This window comes from Oryza sativa, chromosome 8, assembly GCF_034140825.1.
Source record: "Oryza sativa Japonica Group chromosome 8, ASM3414082v1".
In the NCBI taxonomy this organism is placed as follows: domain Eukaryota; kingdom Viridiplantae; phylum Streptophyta; class Magnoliopsida; order Poales; family Poaceae; genus Oryza; species Oryza sativa.
The window spans coordinates 10,140,544-10,152,357 of NC_089042.1; the positions used below are offsets into that span (position 1 = coordinate 10,140,544).

The 11,814-nt window shown below is 38.8% G+C and overlaps 1 long non-coding RNA gene across 2 annotated transcripts; it reads right to left on the reverse strand.

Annotated features, from left to right (window-relative positions):
* Window positions 1-1,281: 1,281 nt before the first annotated feature.
* On the reverse strand, window positions 1,282-4,653 carry LOC9269453 (uncharacterized). Of its 2 annotated transcripts, XR_010734683.1 has the most exons (5): window positions 4,187-4,653; window positions 3,579-3,615; window positions 2,838-2,911; window positions 1,865-2,069; window positions 1,282-1,625 (listed from the first exon to the last, which is right to left on the reverse strand). It is a non-coding gene; the product is annotated as an uncharacterized lncRNA (long non-coding RNA). The 2 variants fall into 2 exon arrangements; XR_010734682.1 differs by lacking the exons at window positions 2,838-2,911; window positions 3,579-3,615; window positions 4,187-4,653 and having other exon boundaries at window positions 1,865-2,748.
* Window positions 4,654-11,814: the final 7,161 nt, after the last annotated feature.

The window sequence follows — 11,814 nt, forward strand, 5'->3', positions numbered from 1 at the left end:
ATAGACCCTATAAAACTGCCACACCATTTTTGAAAATGAACCTTTTTAGCTAGTGTGAATAACACTGGCATGCCATTTATGAGAACCCTAATGAAATCCTGCCAATAACAATCTTGGGTATCGATGTCAACCTGTACCACTGTGCCAATGTTCTTGGTAATCTCCTTCCCATGGCTTCTGTTCATCAGACGAGGCGGAAGTGCGACAATTTTGGCCTAAATAGCCAATCTGTGAAAACTGACACGAAGCGGATTAACATCCGCATCGTACTTCTTGAGAATCACAGCATGCTTGCCCACCATCCACGGTTTCTATCCGCATCCGTCCTGAATTCCGTGACAAATAGGTTGTTCCCCATCGAATTGAACAATAAACCCCGCGAATCTTCCGCGTCGGGCACCCGATAGGGGAGAAAAATCAAGCGCCACGCCTCCGCGCCCCCACCACGTGCGCCCATTGCAACATTCGCCCGGATATAACGGAAACGCCCTATTAAGGACATTCTACGGCAGCCGTAAGCCGTAGAAGAACCATCATGTCCTTGATGCGACCACTCACAACTACAACCGCCGCTGCCATGGTCGGCACGACTTTCGCCATGTCAGATTGGATTGGTTCCCAAGAGCCACTGAACCTCTCCAAGGTTGGGTTCGAGGTCACCGCCCACACATTATCCACCTCGCTGATCCTCACATCCGCCACACACCACCAAATAACCAAGGGCAGACAACAATGCAAAGATCACCCCGAATTGACACTACAAGAGATCTTATGATAGGTGACGTTTCATTTACGTCACAAACATTGAATTTTTCATCATGTTCCGTAATCTGTGACGCTCCCGTGACGAAAATCCATTCGTCACCTATCATGCGTCTCTAATGATGTTCTATGACGAAACCTTATTTTTTCGTCATTAATCTAGTGACGATCCTTCTGTCTTCTGTCGTCATAAGTCTATGACGTCCGTTTTCGTCACCATCAAGCCCAAAAATCGTCATAAGATGCCATGTGGCCTGTTAAGGCCCATGTAGTGAGCAATATGATTATGGGCTTAGCCCAATGGCAAGCCCAACTAGATTTTAGCTTGGCTCATCTATGATGTAGGACATTTTCAGCCTGTTTATGGGCTGTTTATGGGCTGAGCCCAATTGAGGATGGATTTATACACTATTTCAGCCCAATTTTATTAATCCATTTACAGTAGTATCAAAAAAGATGAGTGGGCCAAGCCCATTTTGAAAGACAAAGGCCCAAGCAATATACCCAATAACAAACATATAGCACAAAGATTGTAGCCCAGTTAAAATCCAATAAAATTCAGTTCACATATGATACATTGCAAATACATATGGGCCGACCCATTCACATATTCAAATACAATCACAAGTTTGATAAAAAAATAGATTACAAGGTAACTTGCCAAAACAAAATACATCAGTACATTGACCATGCATATCCAGCCATAAGTCACTGACCAAAACAAAGTCACATGTCCACATGGGCCGACCCAACCATGTCCAAATACAATCATAGGTTCACTTACCAAACACAATGTCACGTATCGAAATCACACCAACATACTGCCATCTCTTCATGAATCAGCAAGACAACAAACCTTACCTCTGAAATTACATGCAAACAATTTGTAAATGCATGTTTAGTTTCAGCTGCTGAAAGAGAAAATTTACAATATCTAATCTAAACTACTTATTTATGTACATAACCATGAACAAAGAATTCAAGTACACTGCAAACTACTTGAACAGATCAAAGGTAACTTATGCATAAAGTAGACCATGGAGTTATACTCATTTCTCATATAACAGTAAAAAAGAAGCGAAGCAATTTACTGGTATCTTACCATGGCATGTCAATGAGATCCTGTCCTTTGCTGTGTTTCACAGTTAAAAGGAACATGGAACAGTAGAATAGTATGGAACATTCTCATGGTTAAGTTTCTTTCACACTTGTCCTATAGAAAAGCAAACATTAGTAGCACAGTATTTGTAACCACAACCATACAAAACTTTGAACCCCCGCATGTGGCCATACAAAGCTTTGAACCCCTGCATTGCAAATTGAGGCACAGGCATAGGCATAGGCATTGCAAATTGAACATATAGTACTAGTAAGTACCTAAATAGAAAGAGAACATAGGCATAGCAAATCAAAACAATAGAGTTATACATGCCAAGACATGTGAGACATATGCATAGTAATGTAAGCCTACTGCAAGCAGAACCCCTCCCCCTTCCCTCTACGACAAAACAAACTGAATTGCAAACTCAATTGGATGTGTACGTAGTGCTTTATCGACAGATTTTCAGCCATTGTAACAGTAAAGTGTGGATGATAAAAAAAATCATATATGGTGAACACATATTATGAAGCTACTATTGGGTATGTTTTCGGTTCAGATTACAGGGTAGTTACATGGATCTGATTTCAGTAGAACCCAAACATGAAACCATGGCTAATTTTTTATGCTCTATTATTATATTGGATATGTGCTAGGAAGATTTCTGGGATGTGTGAAAGATTTAACTAATGTTCTGTAGTCATCATTAAGGTCATGATGCTACACAAAGCACTTCCAGCCCTATATATCTGATCACACTAACAAAATGCAGCTACAAGTACCCAACACATAAGTTATTTATATCAGAACTTAAAAGTACCCTTCTATGTAAAAGCTAACATCCCAAAGAGAATAAGAATCACCTTTGTCATAAAAGGTGAGCACATGTAATTATACAAGACCAAAAAGTTGTAATTTAAACAGAAGTGCTGAGACTATTGTTTATATAGATAGCTAGATCATTGTGCGTGCTAACCTTGGAAAAAAAGGAATAGTTTTCACCACCCAGTTACTACCTTCTTCAGATCTCACCACCCAGTTACTAAAACCCTGCAACAAACAGAACCCAGTTAGTTGAAAAAAAAATAGCTAGTTGATGAAATTTGCTATATAACAAAATGTTATTTTCCTACACAGTCGAATCGCTTCTGAAAAGATGGGTGCAAATTTTAGTTTGTCATAAGGCTGAAAATTTGCTTACAAAACAACTCATGGTCAATGCTAAATAAATGAAAGTCATCTGTACTGACTGATGTTTTGGTAACATAAGAAAGTTTTTTTTTACTGAAATTTGAGAATTGAACTAACCTATATTGACTGAAACATACAAACAAAACTATTTCGATAAACTAACCTATATTGACTGAAATTTGATAAGGACCTCTACTTGCTGAATTTGCTAAAATATAAAACCTAACTACTATGCAGAGTTTTGTTTCTCCCTGAACTAGTGCTCTATATGCCCTACAGTATCTACTCCTACTTTGTCCAAGACAATTCTACTGCATTTACAAAACTAATATATACTTTCTGAAATTTGTTAACAGAACTAATATGTACTTGCTGAAATTTACAAACTACAAAAATAACTGCTGACAAAACCAATACCCATTTTGCATACAAAACAAAAGACTGAACATGGGTATATAATTTAGTTTGTAAGTACACTTGATTGCTCTAGACCATAATTAAAAAATAAACTGATAGGAAACCTAACCTAACATAATTTGTCATATTCCTCTGATTATCTCCACCTGCACATCACACATTTCTGAAATTTTCAGTTCAGATCGGTTCAGCATTTTGTAACAAAGAAACTAAGCATGCTCAGATATCAGGGAAAACGATATATATATACTTTCTTCTGAAAGATGGATGGTTTCTGAATTCTGATGAGATTAACAAACAAGGCTTCAATTTGATTACAAGTCAAGAATTATGTTACTGTGAGGTTAGGTGAGGTGAGGAATGCAAAAAATGCAAATTGCTTCTGGTGGAGAGTTAGACAGTGATAGATGTGAAGGACTTTCTCCTTTTCCGCAACAACAAACAACATATATTGCAGATCTTCAGAGCAGTACACTGCTGCTGTGGCTGTGTCTAAATGCCTCCTATAAAGTTATACTAGTACCCATATATGCATGCACAAAAGATGCGCACGCACACACGCAGACAAATCCAAGTGATGACTGATGCTGATGCCTGATTCCTTGTGGTGGTTTGCAGTGATGGCATTTCACTAGCTATAGCTACCTTCTCCTCCTCTCACATGACAGATCGATGCCCCAACCAACCAAACCTATATATTAGTAAAGCTATAGCTACCTTATCGTCGGCGGCACCGGATCCGCGCGGGGCGGCCGAGCCGCCCCGCCGCCGCGGTGTTGAGGAGGGGGGAGGGTCGCCTTATCATCGTCGTTGTCAGCAGCGGTGAGGAGGGGATGGCGGGCCGCCGAGCCGAGGTCGCCGAGCCGCCGCCCGTCGCCGCCGTAGCCGCTCCCTATGGCGGCGGATCCGGCCCTCCCGAGGGCGGCGCCGCCGGATCCGCCGCCCGCCGACGCCATCGCCGCTCCTGCCCGAGGTCGCCATCCGCCGCCGGCACCACCCGCGTCGTCGTCATCGTCGCCCACTCGTCGTCGCCGTCGTCGGGGTCGGCGTCGTCGTCGTCGGGGTCGCCGCCGCCGCCGCCACCACCACCGGGGAGGAGCGGCCGCGCGCGGAGGGCAGCCCGAGCGACGGGGGCGCCGAGAGAGGAAGAGAAAGAGAGGGAGAGGAGAGAAAGAGTGAGAGAGAGAGAGAGGAAGAGAACGTGTGAGGACTGAGAAGGGGAAAATATCAGGGGGGAGAGAGAGAAGGGATAGAGAGATGAAATTTTTGAAGTGGTGTGGAGGGAAAATTTTCATTGAAATTTCGAATCGATTTTTATAGTACTAAATCAACTCATATAAAAAAGTAAAAAATAAAGTTGTACAACTCATTAAGATCTATCAATTTCGTTTTGGTCATTTCTCCATCCGAATTTGATTGAAGTATATAAAATTTGAATTTTAAAATATAAGAAATTCAAATAACTTTTTGGATAGTAAATGATTTCAAATAAGAAAGTTGTCAACAACAAAGTTGTATAACTTATCAAGATCTACAACTTCTGTTTTGGTCATTTTTCTATATGACTTTGTTTGAACAGTATGAATTTGAATTTCAAATTATGACAACTTCAAACAATATTTACAAGTACTTAAATGATTTCAACTGAAAAAGACATCAATAACAAAGTGGTATAACTCATCAAGATATATAAATTTTATTTTGGTCATTTCTTCATCCGACAAAGTAATAGTAATATTGTTTATAAAATTTGTATATCTCTCTTATAGTTTTTCTTCATCCGATAAAGTGATTTGTAACATTGTTCATAAAATGTAGATATCTCTTATATAGTGTATAAACTATAAGAGATATATGCAAATTTTATGAACAATATTACTATTACTTTATCGGATGAAGAAATGACCAAAATAAAAGTTATAGATATTGACGAGTTATACAACTTTGTTGTTGATGATTTTTTTAGTTGAAATCATTTATTATTTGAAAATACTGTTTGAAGTTGTCATAATTTGAAATTCAAATTTAAATTATTGAAAACAAAGTCATATAGAAAAATGACAAAAATAAAAATTATAGATATTGATGAGTTATACAACTTTGTTGTTGATGAATTTTTCAGTTGAAATCATTTAGTATTTAAAAATATTATTTGAAGTTGTCATAATTTGAAATTCAAATTCAAATTATTGAAACAAAGTCATATAGTAAAATAAACAAAACAAAAGTTTTAGATCTTGATAAGTTATACAACTTTGTTGTTAAGAATTTTTTCATTTGAAATTATTTACTACCCGGAAATTTATTTGAATTGAGAGGAGGGACTCAAAATGGACTTCTCGGTGAGGGAGGAGCAAAAGGGCTGGGCCAGCGGCCCAAAGAGGGAGGAGGGGAAGGGGAAGCCGGCCCAAGGAGGGTGAGGGAGGCTATGGGTGAGGAGGGAGAAAGTAACACTTGGGCCGAAAAAGGCCCAAGGAGAGAGAGGGAATTTAATTTGTTTTCCATTTATTTTAATAGGTTAAATGAAATTTGTGGTATTAAAATTAGTTATTGAGCTCCGAAAATTCACTGAAAATTTCATAGAATAATTTAGAACATGTAGAATATTAAAAAAATATTTCTAGCCATGATTTTTAAAGGAAAATTTTAGTTTCCTCATTAATTCACTTGATTAAATTGCTTTAACTTTTAATATATTTTTTTTAGAAATGCATTATATAAATCTGTGACGTTTGCTATTTGGCGCTTATGACAAATTAATATTCGTCACAATGTCCCATTGAAATACTTTATGACGATTTCTAGTTGGTATTAACAACGAACACCTTTTTTTCGTCACTAAGCCACCCCATCTCATACTAATCGTCATAAAATGGAATGTGCTAATGACGAATAGCTCAGACGTCATGAGAAATTTGTCACAGAAGGTCATATTTCTTGTAGTGTGATGTAATGCAAGAGTGAGTAAACCAGCAGTCAGGTACCAACAGGCAGGTCCCAAGAGGTAGGAAGAGGAGAGAAACGTGATCAAAATCACGATCTCGGAAGTTCTTGACCGAGCAACCATCAAAACACCGCCGGGGCATCATGGAACCCTAGGAGAATCATCACACCACCTCTGTTTTGCTGCAATTAAGCCTACTCAACTTTCCATGGATCAAGGATCCTATATTAAAGAGCGTAAGTGGGTCAGTTCACGAACCCTCATATACTACTAAATAGATAATTATTTATACTACGAATAGATTCATGGACAAACCCACTTGTTCCCTACCCACAAACATCGCACAACTAACCTGCCATGTCAGGGTAAAAAAAAAGAACGATTGAAGTTAGTGGAAGGCCCACTATAAGCAGGGAAACTACCTGGCTGGCCGCTGGCCCAAGCCACCCCGTACCCACGCTGGCCCACCTCACCCAACAAACCGAGGCCTCCCTACCCTCCCTCACTCGGGTGCAACCTAGCCAGCCTAGGATGCTAGAGCATTATCTTCCACCTCCAGCCGCCCATCTCTCTCCCTCTCGGAAGAACCCTAGCGCTCTCGCCCTTCTTGATCCACCTCCTAGAGCGTTTCCTCTTTTGATTGAACGCGAAAATCAGTTTCCATTTCCCTTAATTCTCCCCCACTCAATCAAGTCTTTGATCACCCATAACCAATGACTTTACTCCCTCCGACGAATCAAAGCCATTGATGACGACATTCGAGCTCCACGGTGTCTCCCTCCCTTCCCCTATGTGCTATAAAAGGAGCCCGCAACCTCCTCTTCACCTTCCTGATGCTGTTCGACAATCAGACGTGGACGTGGAGCATGATCTAACGACGTAACAAGAAAAACACCGAACGGGATACTGTTGATGGACGGAGGATGGTAGCAGCTTTTAAAAATTTTTAAGTAGGTAAAAAGTATCATGTTATTATAAAATTTATGTGCTATCACATTCAATATTATAAACACCATTCTAGTACTGGGGATTGGCGTCAGCGGGAACTAGGCACTACTTGAATGCCTGGTATTGCGTGGTCCAATAAGTCCACGTACCTCCAAGAGAAAATGTTGTGATTAAACCAACTTGGTCCTGGAAACATGGCTAGCTACATAGTACAGACTAGTCGTGCTTTATTTTTCTAGCATATCTAGCAGAGCAATTATTATTTTTAAAAATAACTAGCATAGCAATATAGTGACAGTTGTGGGTTCTACCTCATATATAAAATTTAATCTTGTCACCTTATTTATATGATTATATCAGTTGCATCATGTAGTTTAATTAACCCGTCTTTTTAATACTTTCATATTTTGGGCTACGTGTATTCGTCCGACACGTATAACATATTTTTCTGCAGGGCTGTTCAGTAGGCAGCGGCTGCGGCAGCGGCTGCGCTGTTGTCTTGTGTTTGTGGCATTCTTCTACTGATTGGAGCGCAGCTGCAAACTTATGTAGCAACCAAGCAGCTACAGCTCCTATTTTACTATCCCCATGTGAAAATATTTAACACATCAGACAATAAATTCTTATAGGTCTACCCACTTTGTCGAGAAAAAATCCTTTATGCAGCCTGGAACATTTGGAAACAGAGGAACTCCCTAATTTTTCAGAATTTACCAACCTCAATTTCTTCCTGGAAAGCTCTCTTTAAGAGTGATCTGTCCCTTTTAATTTTTAGATTAAATGTTTATAAGAGACGGTTCCTTTTGAATTGGTTAAATCTCTTGTAATTTTTGTTCGTTAATAAAGTTTTTTACTGTGGGGGCTTCCCCTACCTTGTTTTCCCTTAAAAAAAATATTTAACGACGATACCGTTACAATTGGCATTTGTGTCCCATTTTTTTTTACTGGACGGAGAATCTTCCAAACGCTGTTGAATTGGTCGTGCACAATCTACCAGCCCCATCATTTGACTTACTTGAGTGGCATATTTACAAACAAAAAATAATTTATTAATAAAATTTTTATATGTATGTTCTTAGTAATTTAAAAGAAATGCTGAAAAATAAACTTCGTTGAAAAATTTTAAAATCAACTTTAAATTTAAAGTTGAAGATTCAAATTTTAATTTATAAGCATGAATATAAACATAAGCGATAAGCGAAAAGATAAGGCCTACATTTTACATACACCATCCTATGCGACATCGGGTACTCTCTAAACATGTTTGGACATTGTGAGAAAGAGATTTCCCACGCTTGAAAAATTTTCGGAGGCAACAAATGCTTTAAAAAAACACTTAACACGCACACATTAACCACAAAACACGCAGATGGACATTGAATCTACTCCTAATTTAAACATGCCGACCTGGGCACAACACAACATGACAACAACAGTAAACATGTTCATCGCGTTCCTTTTTTTCTTTTTACTGCACGTATTATATATTATAGTATAGATTCCGTAAGGAACCTGTGTTCACACACAGCATCCAAATATAAAAAGGTGATAGAATACAAAAGAGGAAAGGGTGATTTGAGAAAGCATATGTAAGCTTCTAGAAGAATCCTGGTTGGTGGGTGCACTCGTGGTCTCGTGCCTGCGCTGCTTTTGCTGTGTCAGAGCAAGATAATAATAGAGCCGACTTCCTACTATTAGCCAATTTTAAAGCCAACACATATAATAGATTAGTTATAAGTTTGGCTACAATTTTCTTCTTCTCTCTATGTCTCACTTATACATTAATTGTATTTGTCTAGGAGGTTGTGTTAAGCTAGCTCTTGTATGAGAGCCAACACCCTTAACTTTTTGTCACATCTCTCCTCTACATAAGCCTATAATAGATTTATAGCTCACTATTATACTTACTCTCATGCGACTGATGACTACATTCGCTGCATCAGTGAGGAAGAATAATCAAACGTGAAGCGTATACTCTCTACATATGATTATATGATGGGTACGGCACCGTTGCTCACGTGTGCTGCTTGCCCGTTTCCTTCGTTGCGCACGGACGTGGTCAGTGACAGTACTACTAGCATGTTTTTTTTTCCCCATTCGACGTTAATCAGTTTAAAATTGAATTAACGAACGTCAATAAGTAAGAACAAAGGGGTACTATATAAGATTAAATATATACAAAACTTGATATGAAGCGGTCGGAAACGGTAGCATCTTTTTAGAAATGATACTCGATCGGCTGGTAATTGATCATATTTATCATTTAAATTACTCACTATCGACATTAATACGATGCAGAAAGAATTGTGAAAAATAAAATTTAAAAATAGCAAAAAAAAAGTATGGTCGGAAACGATACCCCTTATACGGAAACGGCGATCGGTCGATCGGGAATTTCCGTGACCGTTTTCACCCCTACCTGAAAGAGTGATACCATGTACACCACCTATTAAGTTAGAACGGCGTAGATCTAGAGAAGTTTTGTTGGTGCTATAGCACTCGTTGATAGGTAGGTTCGGATCTATATACCAGTGACCGGTCATCACCAATGGTCAGGAGGGCACCATCGCTACTGCCTCTCCTTTAAGTCAGGAAATCCACATCTTTTGAACTACTAGATTATCTTTTTTTACCCACTAGAAACCTAATTTGTCTAATGAAAATCTCTATGAAGTTGGAGCATGTGGTGTCGAGAGGTAAGAGCATGAAGCTTCGTGGTTCATGCTAAGGTTGGATATGTTATATTACCTCCGTATTTAAGTACTGAGTAAATTTTACAAAATAACTATCACAAAACTACATAATCTAGACGTATAACAAACTATAATTTTAGCACTAAATTCTTCATAAAGCTATAGATTTAAAGTCAAGTATCACAAACTATATATTTAATATTGAAGTTATCATAAAACTACAAATTTGAGAGTATAAATCCCTAGGACTATGATTAGCACTATCATTATATTGGAGCTATAAACGTTGTAGTTTTGTGATAAATTTGATACGTAATATTTATTTTTTGACACTCCATCTCAAATATATAGTTCTGTAAGAAATTTCATGTTAAATCTGTAGTTTTTTTTATAATTTGGTTAATTGTTTTGTGAAATTTACTCATAAATATAAATATATGACATGGCTCGTTTTATTTGGCTTTGGTATGTGCTCTCTCCGTCCCGAAAAAAACTAATCTAGGATTGGATATGATATATTCTAGCACAACGAATCTGGATAGATGTATGTTCAGATTCATAGTACTAGCATGTGTCACATCCAGTAATAGACTAGTTTTTTATGGGACGGAGGGATTAAGTTTGAACACTTTATTCTATTAGAATACCAAAATTTTAATATTATAAAAGTAATTGTAAAGAGAAATCTGCCCACATAAGATTTTTATGTTTTCAAACTATTTTTTAAAAACTTATCGATGATTAAACTTTCAACAGTTTGACCAAATAAAGGAAAGTGCAACTCGATTAGCTCAAACCCTGATATAAATACATCGAAAATCAAATGGAAAAAAAGTTGTTTCTTAATCTTGACAACATGAAAATTAGATATAGTTAAATCGGTTTATTTTGTGTGTGTGTTTTTGAAAAAGGGGTTTATTTGATCGTGATTGATTAGGGCCTTACATAGTTCCATGTGCTCCAATAGAGCTGAACTAAAACGGAGCAGTAGGACACGCGTCACACGATGCAAAAAAAACCGAATTGACGGCACCCATTCCTTTCTTCTTCACTTCTTTTCCGTCTCCTCTGCTACAAGCGTTCGTCACCGAACCTAGCTTCTCCGCAGGAAGGAAGGGGCAGCAGCGTCGCCGAGCCAGTGGCCATCGGAGCGACTGGATCCGGCGTTCCTTTTTTTACTGCTGTTCCTCTAATCCTCTCACATCGCTTGAGGTCGAGCTCCCATGATTCTTCTTCCCCTGCAACTGCGAGATGGATAGCAGAATTTCCTTTTCCCCAAATGCCTTGAAAATTTGTTGTTTTCCCATGGGGGATCTTTGGTGCTGCGAGGTAGGCCAAAAAATGTTTTTATTAAAGGGTTGTTTTCAAAAGGGGATTTTGAATTGACGAAATTTACTACAGTACACTCAAAAATTGTATAATTGGTTAAGTGAAAAAAAAACACTGCCAATAAACACTGCAAAAGTTGTGTTGGACAAGGCATTATTTTATATTTTCTGAACAAAAATAAAGGAATTTTTTTTTGAAATGACGGGAATACCCCCGGCGGTGCAGCGTCACGCCGAGCGCCACTCCGCTTCACCGCCAAACTTCAGGCGGCATTGTAGAAGCAGCAACAACAGTCAGGGATATCGGGGCGGTCGTGTGACGTCGGCGAGGAAGGCCTCAGAGGAGATGCGGTGGCCCTCGAGGGATCCCTTGTCCATGTACTCGAGCATGATCTAGAGCTCGTCGGCCTGTTCATACATGCCGTGGCACCA